The sequence below is a fragment of the Aquarana catesbeiana genome, linkage group LG02 (genome assembly GCF_042186555.1).
Source record: "Aquarana catesbeiana isolate 2022-GZ linkage group LG02, ASM4218655v1, whole genome shotgun sequence".
In the NCBI taxonomy this organism is placed as follows: domain Eukaryota; kingdom Metazoa; phylum Chordata; class Amphibia; order Anura; family Ranidae; genus Aquarana; species Aquarana catesbeiana.
Genome location: NC_133325.1, coordinates 456,165,500 through 456,180,059, shown reverse-complemented (window position 1 = coordinate 456,180,059; position 14,560 = coordinate 456,165,500).

Sequence of the window (14,560 nt, the reverse complement as noted above, 5' to 3'; positions counted from 1 at the left end):
CCCTCCTTCTCCATCCCTCTCTCTCTCCCCTCCTTCACCCTCCTTCTCTCTCCCCTCCTTCTCCATCCCTCTCTCTCTCCCCTCCTTCACCCTCCTTCTCTCTCTCCCCTCCTTTTCCCTCCCTCTCTCTCTCCCTCCCTCCCTCCTTCTTCCTCCCTCCCTCCTTCTTCCTCCCTATCTATCTCTCTCTCTCTCTCCCCCCCCCTCCTTCTTCCCTCTCTCTCCCCTCCTTCTCCATCCCTCTCTCTTTCCCTCCCACCTTCTTCATCCCTCTCTTTCTCCCTCCCTCTCTCTGCCCTCGCATTCTCACTAATACTAACTTAAGGTGATTTTATATTAAAAGGGTTGGAAAGGTAAAAGTTTTTTCACCTTAATGCATTCTATGCATTAAGGTGAAAAAACGTCTGACAATACTGGCCCCCCCCCCCCGTTTTACTTACCTGACCCCTTGAAAGTCCCGCGCTCGCTCCCGACATCCTCTTCGCCGCTCAGCCTGGCCGTTGATTGGTTACAGTGGATGGATTGAAAGCAGCGCAGCCATTGGCTCGCGCTGCTGTAAATCACATCCAATGACGCGGCGCGCAGGGGGGCAGGGCGGAGTGATACAGTGAGCTGCTATGGCCGTCGGCTGTATCACAGGAGCGCGCCCGCAAGAACTCAACACGATGCGAGGGAGCTCACATGAAAGTGTTGAGCCCTTGTGGGGGGGGAGCCGCGACAGCCGCCAAGGGACCCCAGAAGACCAGGTTCGGGGCCACTCTGTGCAAAACAAGCTGCACAGTGGAGGTAAGTATAACATGTTTGTTATTTAAAAAAAAAAATTAACTTTAGTGATCCTTTAAGCCAAGTGCAACAGTGATTGTGTATGATAGCAATCAGACTTAGTTATGGTCAGGATTGATGTAAAAGAAAAAGAACCTGTTATGTATTATATAGGTGTGCAATGGATTGGGTTTTGCCCACCAAACCTTAACTTTTACTAATAGAAGAGCAGAAAGATTTATACAAAGTAAAATAACTCTAAATTGACTGTATAAATATAAAGTCACCAAAAGTCATCACACAATGAATATTTTATATAGAGTTGTATGTATCTGTATGTAATCATAATCTCTCTATGCATGAGTAAATACACAGCTGTATTTAGTTTAGATATTACCAAGGTTGTTTTATTTTTAAGTATTTACTTATCCTTTACCTTAATGCGGTAGTAAACCAAAAAAAATAAAAAATCTGCAAGACAATAGCATAATGCATCGCATACTAGCACATTATGAAATACTTACCTTAGAAGGAATCCCTGCAGCAGCACCCGGACCCTGCTGAGGGAGCTGACATGTTCCCTCTGCGTTTCTTCTGGGATCACTGTCACCAGCGCTGTGAGTGGCCCGAGCCACAACGATGTCACTCATGCGCGCGGGAGCCCTCGGTTCTGGCAAGTCCCATCAGGATACGCCGATGTTTGATCAGATTAGGCGACCCATCAGATTTTGTAACGGAACTTACGGAAGTGACATTCCATCACAGCCATCTTGGTACACCCCGCAGTCGGCGGCAGTAAGGATACAGTGAGAAGGCGGCAAGCGGACATCTTTTTACACTCACCAAAGTCTTGCATTTCACACTTATTTTTACAAGTAAAGCTTATATAGTGAAATACAGTATTTTGAAATCCATCTGACTGTTTTCATGTTGAATTTTCAAATCAGTGGTGTTCTGTCAGGTAAGCAAACCTGTGAGATCAGCAGGCTTGCCGCTACTTTTAAACTTCAACAGCAAAACAATCACGTGGATTTCAAAATACTGTATTTCAGTATATAAGCTGAGTTTACTGGTAAAAATAAGTGTAAAATGCAAGACTCCAGTGGGCGTAAAAAGATGTACACTTGCCGCCTTCTGGCCGTAGGATTACTGCAGACGAGTGCGGGGTGTACCAAGATGGCCGTGACGGAACGTTACTTCCGTTACAAAATCTGACGGGTCGCCTAATCTCGCGAAACACCAGTCCTGCAGAGCGCATGCGCTGCTGATGTCAGCGGCTGCATGCAGGTTTAGGAGATATTCTTTTTACCTACAGGTAAGCCTTACCTGTAGGTGAAAATCACCAAGCGAGGTATACAACCGCTTTAAAAACAAACCTTTTCAGGGAGGGGAGCCACTAAATTAAAAGCAGGATCTTAGGACTGACAGCATAAGCTGTCAGTAGCTAGCATATCATTTCTCAAGGCTGCACACCTAAGGCCACATGCACACAGGCAGAAACAAATGCCACTGTTGGGGCATCTGGCATTGTTTTTTATGCCTCTGTAAGCAGCTATAGATTATCTTACATGCACATTGGGGTAGATTTACTAAAGGCAAATAGACTGTGAACTTTGCAAGTGCAGTTGCTCCAGATCTTAGTAAATGAGATGAAGCTTCCCTTTACAAAGAATACCCAATCATTTGCAAGGAAAATAAAAAAACTGCATTTTTTCTTGCACATGATTGGATGAAGGAAGTCAACAGAGCTTCTGCTCATTTACTAAGCACTGGAGCAACTGCTCTTTCAAAGTACACAGTCTCCTTGCCTTTAGTGAATCCATCCAATTGGGGGTTATTTACGAAAGGCAAATCCACTTTGCACTACAAGTGCACTTGAAATTGCACCGAAAGTGCACTCGGAAGTGCAGTTGCTCTAAATCTGAGGGGTAGATCTGAAATGAGTGGAAGCTCTGCTGATTTTATCATCCAATCATGTGCAAGCTAAAATGCTGTTTTTTTATTTTCCTTGCATGTCCCCCTCGGATCTACAGTGACTGCACTTCCAAGTGGACTTGCAATGCAAAGTGGATTTGCCTTTAGTAAATAACCCCCATTGAGTCATTTGCAGGCATATTTTACTGTAGTGTTCAAAGGCGTTAAAAAATGCCCAAAACCTCCGTTCAGAGTTACACAATATAATTTACGTCTGTACTCATGGCTAGAATAAATTAATATTCTAGGAAATAGAACGAATTTACACTCATACCCAGGCGTAGTCAGAGGTATTTTAAGTGGAGTCCTTACCAGCAAATTTTTCTGGGTCAATGACTCAGAATGTGGAGGTAAGACAGCTGGGAAGTTCACATTTTCAGAAGTAGAAGTAAACAGTGGCGGCCTCCATGTTTTTCTCATGACAGATTACCTCTCGGCTAAGTTCACATTTGTATATTCTCTGAAAAAGTGATCTGCGATGGATTGCTTTTTGGAGTGTGGGTAAGACAATACTCCTGCCTCCTGAATACCTATTTTTTTTGCCTTACAGCAATTTTTGATGGGCCTAATGTGCCACAGCTGCGAGCCAACAGTTTTCCTTGCAATTGCAGTGCTGCCCCTATTAAGTTAAATAGGAGAGTTTGACAGTGCCACCTGTCAACTTTACATGCTTTGTTAAATTTTCTGCAACTGGGAAACGTGAACAGTCCCCTTCGGCTGGGGGTGGTAAACTGTGGCTCAACTGCCTGCTTTTACCATCCCCCGGCCATCCATGTGAAAGAGGACTTATGGTAGTTCTAAAGACATTCTATGCATGAAGGTAAGAAAACCTTCAGTATGCCCCCCCGTGTATACTCACTCAATCCCAATTCAGAGGTGTGCATAAGAGAATGGGAGCCCTTTGCTGCCGGTGAGGCCAAGCCTGCTCTGCATTTCTCATAGACACACACAGAGATGGCTCGAGAAGGAGCACACATGAATGCCCCCCCAGAACAAGCAGCTTGCTGTGGGTGCACTCAACAGGAGGGAGGGGCTAGGAGCACCCACATGGGACCCAAGAAGTGGAGGATTGGGGGGCTCTGTGCAAAACCATTGCATAGAGCAGGCAAGTATGACATGTTTGTTGCTTAAAAAAAAAAAGTTTGCCTTTACAAATGCCTTAAAGCGATATCAAAGGCTTAGCTTTAAAAAAATAAATAAAAAATTAAATATGTCATACTTACCTGTTCCTCTGTGCATAGGTTTTGGACAGAGCAGCCCCGATGCTCCTCTTCTTGAGTCCCCTGCCGGTGCTCCTGGCCCTTCCCTCCTGCCCCCAGAGCAAGTGGCTTGGCTCCACCCCCTCTCTCTCCTCATTGCCCACTGGCTGTGATTAACAGCAGCGGGGGCCAATGATGCCCACTGCTGTCTCAGGCTCTCGTGTGCATCGCTTGATCGCGATGGGGCTCAGGTAAGTATTAGGGGGGCTGCTGCACGCAGAAGGTTTTTTTATCTTAATGCATAGAATGCATTAAGGTAAAAACCTTCTGCCTTTAAAACCATTGCATTTTCATCTAATAAGCAAGGAGCTCAGTTTTGGCTTGAGTTATCCCCTCATTTTCATACAATCAAAGTAAATAGAGAATAAAAAGGAAAAGGCAGCCAATGGTTGGATGTAGCATGAAGCTTGAGGTTGCAAAATACTCAACATTAAAAATGCCATTGCTTTAAGCACTCAAGTGTAGGGTTTGCTGGCAGTTTCCCTCACAGCAAATACATGCCCTCCTGCCTGTCTTACTGTTCAAATGTCAATAATGAATCAACAAGACAATCAAAGCATTAACTATGATTGCTGGGTGACTGCAATAAGGAGAGGAGGAGCTAAGGAGCTCAAGAAGGTGATACAGGGAAAGTTAGGGGCAATGAAACAATAGTGGCCATGTTGTAAGAGCAGGAGCGGCGTTCCCATTTACCCACAATGCTAAGATGAAGGTGAGAGGCCTCTATACCTCCCTTTCCCACAACTACCAGAGTTTCTGGACATACCCAGGGTGTATAAATTCCTTTGCTTCCCTCCCTCATCTGCTCCGAGATGCCACACTTGATGAGGCAGAAGTAGCTAGACAAGTGATCTGCAGCCAGGTGAGAGCCCTCAACTGTCAGAACTGGTGTGTGGGCAGCTGGGATGGAGCCCAATAGGATGCAGCTTTTCCTGAAGACTCAGCTACTGTGGAGAGCACCTCTCCGATTGCTTTGAGAGTACTTCAGTTCCAGTGGGGTGGCTCTTTGTCTTTGGGCCATGGATCCCTCCAGTTGTTCACCTGTGTTACCAGAGCTATCCTGAGCTTCACTGTGAGGGTTGTACACCAATGACATGAGATCCAACTTTATTAAACCCAGAGAAGATACGGCATAGGACTGCCTCACTTTAACATTTAGACAATATGGGCTTGAGCATAGAGATCTGTGATCAAGCCCTAATTGGGTAAAGCATTACAGAGGGGTAGTCCTAGGCATGGCTGTAGTGTGTTATGTCTGGGTTTGATAACGTTGGATGTAATCTGAATTCATTAGTGTGTGATTTGCTGCTTTCCTATTGAGTTCATAGAGTATGGTTGGGGTTTCCTTAGGTGTTCCAGAGGTGATGGATTTTCGTACAGACTTGAAGTAAGTGACTACTCTTAATATGTACTTTGTTAAAAAGTTATCATTGCATAAGTGTCATGGGGGCATAGAAATAAAATCTGCTGTTGCGCAAAAGAGGAAATGCATGGAAAATAAAGCGAATGATGCAATATTTTTTTTTTCTAATTCTTGTTCTTCACTTATGGACAATTTACAGCAGAATTCAGTACAGGCAAAGCACAGAGAGTTAATGCTTGAACTCTGCACTCTGCTGTTCTCAGCATATTTTGGATTTGTGGAACAATGCCAGGGGATTTCAAACTGAGCCGAAATGGAGCTCAGTAGGCTTTGGACATAGCCTTTGGACTCTGTAAAGTAAACACATTTTTCGATCATCAAAAGGCATATTTTTTTCTCCCTTCTCGTTGTTTGTTGAAAAGCTGATAATCTTTTGCAAGCTCAGGAGCTACAGCCTGCCCCAGCAGAAAGATGGCCAGGGTTAATCACAGTAGTAGAGTCATGGAATGAAGTGTAAACAGGAATAAATAGAAAAAGCATGATGAGGAAGGGTAGATACTATCATATGAGTGAGGAGGGAAGGAGGCAGGCAGGAATAATAATGAAATGTGATGTGTAGAGAGCTACAGGGAAATGGTACGTGACGCTGAGAAGGGAAGAACAAGGTCTAGAAAGAATGGGGAAAGGGAGTGGGATGTAATGTGTGACTCAGCATTTCCCAGGAAGTGTACAAGCAGAGAAGTTTGTGGCATAGTAGATCACTAGTACTATAAGAAAAACAAATATAGAAATTCCATATTCAGCACATCCTGTAAAACTGACATTTTTATGACCAATTTACAAATAGAATGTATATAACTCTAAGAAAGAGGATGTAACAAAATGCTAATAAATGCTACCATTTCCTGTGGTGACCTTCGCTCAGATTACAGAAACGCAAGCTTTTCCTTGTCAAAAGAAGTTTATTGAGTATACAATGTTATAAAGATACATAAAGTAAGTTTACAAGGATCTATAAAGTAAGCTCATTGTTTTACAGTAGGGTTTATATAGGTAAATATCATGAAATTTCAAATATTAAACATTGGGTTCACGTAAACCTAAATTAAAGATATATATCATTTCCTTAGTTACTTTTGTAGGTATTTAAATGATTTATACCTACTATACATATTGTTTACAAGTAGAGTGTATATAGGTCAAATAAATTCTGATAATGAGCTTTAATCGTAAGGTGGAGAAAAGGAAAGAGAAAGAAGAAAAAGGGTTGAAAGGTAGAGGTATGGTCCACAAGGTTGTCCCGCTCGTCCGTTTATTATTCTTTTTAGTTCTCTTTGAAGCCTTAGAATGGGTGTCTCTGTAAGTCATTTAATCTGTTACCATGGCAACAGGACAGAGTCATTGAAGTTTGACAGGAACTGTTGTTTTATCCAAGGATGCCAAAGTTTTTCAAATTTTGGAATTTGATTTTGATCGATGGCTACCATCTTAGCATGGGACATTGTATTATTCATTCTGTGAATTGTTTCTGCTAGTACCAATGTAGGAGATTTTCATGCCTTGGCCACTGTTTGTTTTGCAGCCATTATTAGTTGGATCATAAGTTTGAATTGAGAGAGTGTTAACCATTCCGGTTTTAGATTAAGTAAAGTTAAATATGGATCTGGTTGTATTATTTTTTTAAATATTTTAGATGCAATCACGAAGACTTCCTTCCAGAAGGTTTGGATTACTGGGCACGTCCACCATATGTGTAAATATGTGCCTATTTCTGGGCATCCTCGAAAACAAAGAGCTGAGGTATTAGGTGAATATTTTGCCACTCTAGCGGGTACAAGGTACCAGCGAGTTAGGACTTTATAATTTGTCTCCAGTGCTAAGATGTTGGGTGAAGATGACTTAGATGTGAGCCATATGTTAGACCAGTCCGTGTCTTCTAAAGTTCGTCCCTGGTCCTCCTCCCACCTCTGAACGTAAGAGGGTCTATTAAGATTTGGTACTCCATATAAATGATTATAAAGTGATGAAATTGTACCTTTAGCAAATGGATCTTTTGTACAGATTGATTCAAAAATGGATAATTGGGATAATGGTGTATCCCGCTTTAGGAATGGTGTATAGAAATTTTTGATTTGGAGATATCTAAATATCTCAGAGTTTGGTAGATCATATTTTTCTCTAAGCGATGGGAATGAAAGGAATGATTTAGATGCTATGAAGTCATTTAGTGTCTGAATGCCTGATGTTGTCCAAGCTTTAAAAGAATTTGGGTAGATCCATGCCGGATAAAAGGCCGGATTTCTGATAAAAGAAAGGAGAGGATTGTGTGGAGATTGTAACTGATATTTGGTTTTTAGTTTATCCCAGAGAGATAAGAAGTATTTAGTTATGGGATTATGAATTTTAAAGCGGTCTTTAGGATCAAGCCATAATAAATTTGATATTAATAGAGGGTCATTTTCTGAAGCCTCTATAAATACCCATAATGGGATTTCCTGTTTTGCATGGTATTTGGACAGACTGGCCAAATGTGCCGCTCTGTAGTAGTTAGTAAAATTAGGGTATCCCAGGCCTCCTTTATTTTTGGGAAGATGTAGTGTGTGTATAGGTATACGTGGTTTAGAAGAGCCCCATATAAACGAAGTTGCTCTTTTTTGTACTATTCTCAAAAAATAGGAAGGAATTGGAATAGGGAGGACTCTGAATAGATAAACCAATTTGGGTAGAATAGTCATTTTGATTGCATTAATCTTCCCCATCCAGGATAAAGGAAGTTGCGACCATTGTTTTATTAGATTTGTGATCTGTCTTAATACAGGAGGATAATTGGTTGAGAATAAGTCAGAATGAGAGGCTGTTAAATGAATTCCAAGATATGGGATTGATTTTTCTGCCCATGTGAATGGGAGTGCAGCCCTAGCCGGGATCAATTCCATGTTTGTGAGTGAAATATTAAGCACTAGGCATTTCTTAGGATTAATCATAAGGCCGGATAGGGCTGCAAATCCATCAAGATCTGGTATTAAGTTAGGACCAGAGACCTGTGGTGATGATAGAAAAGGTAATATATCGTCTGCAAATATACATAATTTGTGTGTAATACCTCCTACTTCAATGCCAGTTATAGTTTGGTTTGTTCTGATATATTGGGCCATGGGTTCGAGTATAAGGGCAAATAATAAGGGAGATAATGGGCAACCCTGTCGGGTACCTCTTTCGATATTAAAGGCTTCAGATTTGTATCCAGCATATTTTATATAGGCTTTGGGTTTATTATATAATGCTTTGATCCATGTTAAAAAGTGGGGTCCAAAACCCCATTTTTGTAATGAATATTGCATATATTGCCAGGATACTGTGTCAAATGCCCTCTTAATATCGAGAGATAGAAAACATAAAGGGATTTTCCGTTTTTTACCAATATGTGCCAATAACACTGCCCTGCGTATATTATCGCCTGCCTGTCTATTTGGCATGAAGCCTACTTGATCTCTATGTATTAATTATCCTATAATTGCTATTGAGGCGTTTTGCTATTATTTTTGCTAATAATTTAATATCGAGGTTTAACAGAGAGATAGGCCGATAATTCACACAGGAAGTATCATCAGAAAGGGGTTTTGGGATCATACAAACAATTGCCATTAGTGTTTCTTGTCGAAAAGAATGTCCATCTAGAAGTTTGTTAAAAGTTTCAGTGAGAATGGGAGAGAGTATTTCTGAAAATGTTTTATAGTATAAAGCCGAGTAGCCGTCTGGGCCTGGTCTTTTGTTAAGTTTTAGGTCTTTTATGGCGTTAGCAACTTCATCTATAGTTATAGGCTCATCCAAACTGCTTTTTTGATTCTGAGATAACTCAGGTAAGGTTATTTTTGAGAAGGATTCAGCCTCTGTAGGATTAAATTCATTGTTTGTCTTGTATAAAGTTGTGAGATGTGAGTGAAATTTATGGACTATTTTAACTGGATTACAAGTGTAAACATTTTTTGATAATTTCAAACGTATTGGTTTGAAAGATTTGTTAGTTGAATTTAATGCCCGAGCCAAATATGTACCTGGTTTGTTTGTATTCATGTAGAAATTATGTTTGGAGCGTTTGAGGGATTTATCAACTGACTCAGTGAGAAATAGATCGTATTCCAATCTAGATTTTTCAGATGAGATTTTGTACTCTGAGATGGATTATCTTGAAATGATATGTAGGCTGCATTAAAATTGAGTTCTAGTTTTTTTGCTAGATTTTTGCGTTCCCGTTTAAATAGTGCCATTTGTCTTTGTATTGTACCACGCAAGACAGGCTTATGAGCTTCCCACAGTGTTATTGGGGAGATGTCTGTTGTATTATTAATTGATATGTATTCCTTTAAAGCTTGTTCAATGGCCATCTGATGTAGTGGGTGTTTGAGCATTATGTCCGGTAAGTACCACGTTGGGTCATGCGCTTTTGGTATGGCTGAGGCTATAGTAGTGTATACTGCATTATGGTCAGACCACGGAATCGGAATTATATCTGATGCAATAATTTCTGGTATCATTCCTATTGTTAGAAAAATATGATCTATTCTGGTGAAGGTTTGATGAGGGTGCGAGAAATAAGTGAATTTCTTTTTCATTGGGTTACTTTCTCTCCATGAATCTACCAGATTGTATTTGGAAAGAAGTTGAGAAAAAGGTAATCTAGAGGTTATTTTGGATGGTGTAAAAGGTGATTTATCTAGAAATGGGAGGAGGACCTGGTTCGAATCCCCACACATTATCACTGTTCCTATTTTGTGTGTATTAATCACTTGTAATATATGTGAGAGGAATGGTGTAGGTTGTTTGTTAGGAGCGTAGTAGGAAATCACCGTGATTGTTGTATCCATTATATAACCCATGAGTATCAGGTATCTACCTTCTGGGTCTTTAATTTCTGATGATAAGGTGAATGGTGTGGATCGGTGAAATGCAATTAGAGTTCCCCTTTGCTTGGTACAGGCAGAAGCCGTGTAAATTTGTTGATAAAAAGGAGAAATATATTTTGGAGTAGAATCTTTGGTGAAGTGTGTTTCTTGGAGGCATACTATGTGAGCCTTCTTGTTATGGAAAGTACGGAAGGCTTTGGTCCTTTTTTGAGGGACATTTATTCCCTGAACATTCAGGGAAAGTATATTCAGTGGTGCCATGGCAATAGATCAAATAGTTTTGACTTACTTTTTGTTATGCAGAGCTGACTGCGCAGATCAACCTGTGTGGACTGAAGAGATGAATAGATAGAAAAGAAACCAGTGAATTCTGGAGTAAAGAGTAAACAAAAAACATATGAGATTAGATGATACATTGTATAAATTATTTTTTGCAAGTAATCACAATTTACCCGTGAAAGAGAATAAATATCTCTCTCAGGGGAATAAGTGCCTTCGTCACACTCCCACATAATATGGTTGGGAGAATGAGGAGGGCTAATGGGGGTACACGGATCTTCCGCTTACAGGAGAGAAGTGCTATGTCAAAAGACATCAAAATGATGTTTCATTAGTTGGAGTGCAGAATATAGTTTTTGTTGAAATTATTTATTCCAGGGTGGTTGTATATGGTTAGTCTTGCCCTAGGCTAAATAATTCAGTTAGAAAGGTACTGTTAATAACTTTGGTATTGATGAAGATAGTTTGAATTTTTTTGGGATTTTAACCCTTTTAGAGTAAACAATTACATATTTTATTCATATGTAACTGTTTAGATATGTTAACTCATAAAATTGAGGTTGTATTGCTTCAGATTAGAATAAACAAAAACATAATTCTAGGAACTAGTTAGGTAATAATATATTTGTTTTAAGAAAAGAAAGAAAAAAAAAAAAAAAAAAAAAAAAAAAAAAAAAGCTTCCATTACTTCTGGATTATTGAACATATTTGTCCTAAAAAGTAATAAATCTATTGTTATTACCTGATAATATATAACTGAACAAGAATTTCCTTATTTCACTTATATATTCTAAGGCTATATGAATCAGAAGTAATAAGAAATATAACTGGAATGTAACGTGATCCCACACAGTGTGTGACTATCAGAATGCAGTTACATTCAGTTATAAATATAGTTTTTTTTATAGAGAACCATCTCTTAGTATAATAAATGAAGAGATATCAGGAATTAGGATGTCAGTCCATTGAATCTTCTTGGTCCATGAATGATGTGGCATAACGGCCTCTTTTGTGAGAATGATGATTCCCATTTTGTTCTGGAATTTTCTGGGTGCTGCCTGAAGGTGAAGATGATGCCATTCTTCTGCGTGTGGGAGTGTTGCTGCTTGTGGGTTCTGTCAGATTTAATTTTAAAAGGGTTTGTTGTAGTTCATCTGCTGATCTGCTACTGTAAATTGTACCTTGGTAGTTAAATCTGACTGAAAAGGGGAAACCCCATTGATACATAATGTTGTGGCGTTGCAGTTCCATTAGTTGGGGTTTCATGGATCGTCTTTTAGTAATAGTAAGTTGGGATAGGTCAGCAAAAATTTGATAATTGTGTCCTTGAAAATTAAGTTCCTTTTTTTCTCTTGCAGCAATTAGTATTTGTTCTTTCGTTCTGTAATAATGAAATTTTGTGATTATATCACGTGGGGGTCCATCTTTCTTTTTGGCTGTGAGGGCTCTGTGTACTCTGTCCAGTTCTAAACGTTCAATAGGGATATCTGGCTTTAGTTCTTGTAATAGAGCAGTAATAGTAGATTGCAGGTCTGTCACAGTTTCAGGTATTCCCCTTATGCGCAAGTTTGAACGTCTGTCTCTATTTTCGTAATCTTCGAGCTTAGTTTGAAGTATTAAATTCTCTTTTTTTAATTGTTCCAATTCTGTTATATTTTCTTGGGTTGTAATTTCAATTTCATCCATTTTTATTTCTAAGGCTGCGGTGCGGTTTCCCAGCTCTCTTATTTCTTTGGTTAGGCTGTTTGTTATTTGGTCTGAGGTTTGTTTTAAAGCCTTATGAAGCATCTTTTCAAATTGTAATAATATTACTGGGGATACTGAGGAGGCTTGTGGAGAAGTTTGTGAGAGGATTTGTTCTGTATCTGACTCAAATGGAGAGTCTTGCTGTGACATTTTCTGTCTGTGAGAGCGCCCTGATGCTGTATCTTGTGAGGTGACTGGAGCTGCTTCAGCTGCAGTGAGTGCCTGTGAGCTCTTTGTGAGGTGATTTTTATTTCTGCCACGGTTTCCTCCCAGTACCATATTTCCTGCCCAAACTTTCACAGTTTGTTCCCTGGGGCAAAAAGGTTCAAATGGATACCTTTTGAGCCTGCAGGCTCCGCTTTGTCCTTCTCTTCTCTCCTCAGCAGTGTGGAGCTCTAACAATGCATGTCTGCTCCGCTAGGCTCCGCCTCCTGCCCCCCGAAACGCAAGCTTTTCAAAGAACCCTGTGCTGAGGAAAATATGGATACTGTTTTACTAACCCTTCCCTGTGAAAAAGCTAGTTCCTTGGCTGTCACGTTGATGCGTGTTTTCAATGTCATCTGAAAACTTGTTGAGCTGCAACAAGTAAGCATATAGCGTTGCTGCTATTCAGAAAGCAATGAAGCCAGAGACAGCCAGGCAACTAGCACTTTTTAGAAGGTCAGCAACTGAAAGCTACACATTACTTTTAGTATATTTATTTTATTTATTTCAGGTACTTATATAGTGCCGTCAATTTACATAGCACTTTACATATACATTGTACATTCACATCAGTCCCTGCCCTCAACGAGCTTACAACCTAAGGTCCCTAACACACATTCATACATACTAGGGCCAAATTAGACAGGATCCGTTTAACCTACTAGTGTGTCTTTAGAGTGTGGGAGGAAACCCACGCAGGCACAGGGAGAACATGCAAACTCCAGGCAGATGGTGTTGGGGTTGGGATTTGAACCAGTGACCCTTTTTGCTGCTAGGTGAAAGTGCTATCCACTACACCACTGTGCTGCCCGGTATAGATGTACCTTTAACATTTGTCCTGTTTGGCTTACTTTAAAGTGGTTGTAAACGCTTACATATACCCATTGAAATGACTAGACCAAGGTGGTACATGAGAATAAACAAATCCTCCTATATAAGTTGTACTTGTTTATCTGCAAACCTTTCTCCTCTACATCAGTTCAAAGTCCAGAATTTATACAGCATTTCTGAGCCTCCAGAAGCAGGGGGCAGAGATCTGATGTCACACACTGCACAGCTCAAAGAGAAGAGCTTAGTGTAATCTGTGACCCTAAGTGGAGAGAAGGGACACACACCCCTCTACACAATCTCATAGGGAAACATGCACAGCTGAGACTTTCAATCACAGGCTGTGGAGCTCCTCCCCCTCATCACTTGGAGTTTGCACAACTGTCAGAAATGGCTCATGCAGATAGTGGAGGAATGAGGTAGCAGATAGAAATCACAATCGGTGCTTGAGACAAGTACACACAATGAAGGATATGCTCTGTTCATTTTTCATGTCAGAGGTTTAAAACCATCGTACTACCCCCATAGGAGCCACTTGGTTAATTGGGTCCTCTGTTCTATGCCTCGACTCAATGAATAACCTCAGCCCCTCTGGCATACCTGGTTGAATGAAAACTACTGAAAGCACTTATAAGAATACCAGTATGGATACCTTTAATTTGACTGTGAGGTAATACCAGGAAATAGACACAAGACTGTTTAGTGGTAAATTACCTCAATGTATTGGTGTGGGTTGGAAAAAATGGTTTAAGCATAAATAAGCATACAAAAGGTAGGTTCAGACACAGTCTGCTAGACAGTATAATCACTATGCCAAAGTAACTTAGAATGGAGTTTTGTACCACTAGACTGAAATAAATCAGCAAAGTCAGCAAAAAACAGTGCATATAAAAGTTAACTGCAATGCAAATAATAACACTATTACTAGTCTTGCGTTTACTCTAATAGAATGCCTAGAATATGGTACAATATCCACCGGGAGGTACTTCTTAGCATAACCAAAAGATGAGGGTCTCTGTGTAGCAGCTTTAAAGGGCACACTTTAGTCCTAACTCTTCAGCTGGTTAGCGTTGGGGCCCAGTTGTACCATTGGTGCACATGAATCTCCCAATCAATTCTGCAGGCAGCAATAAAGCTAATAGATGACTGCATGGTGAGTTCCTAAAGGGCTCAGTCTCTCCAGCAGCAGATAGTAATTTCCTGCAGCAGCAGCTCACCAGTTCCAGCAATACTCATCATTC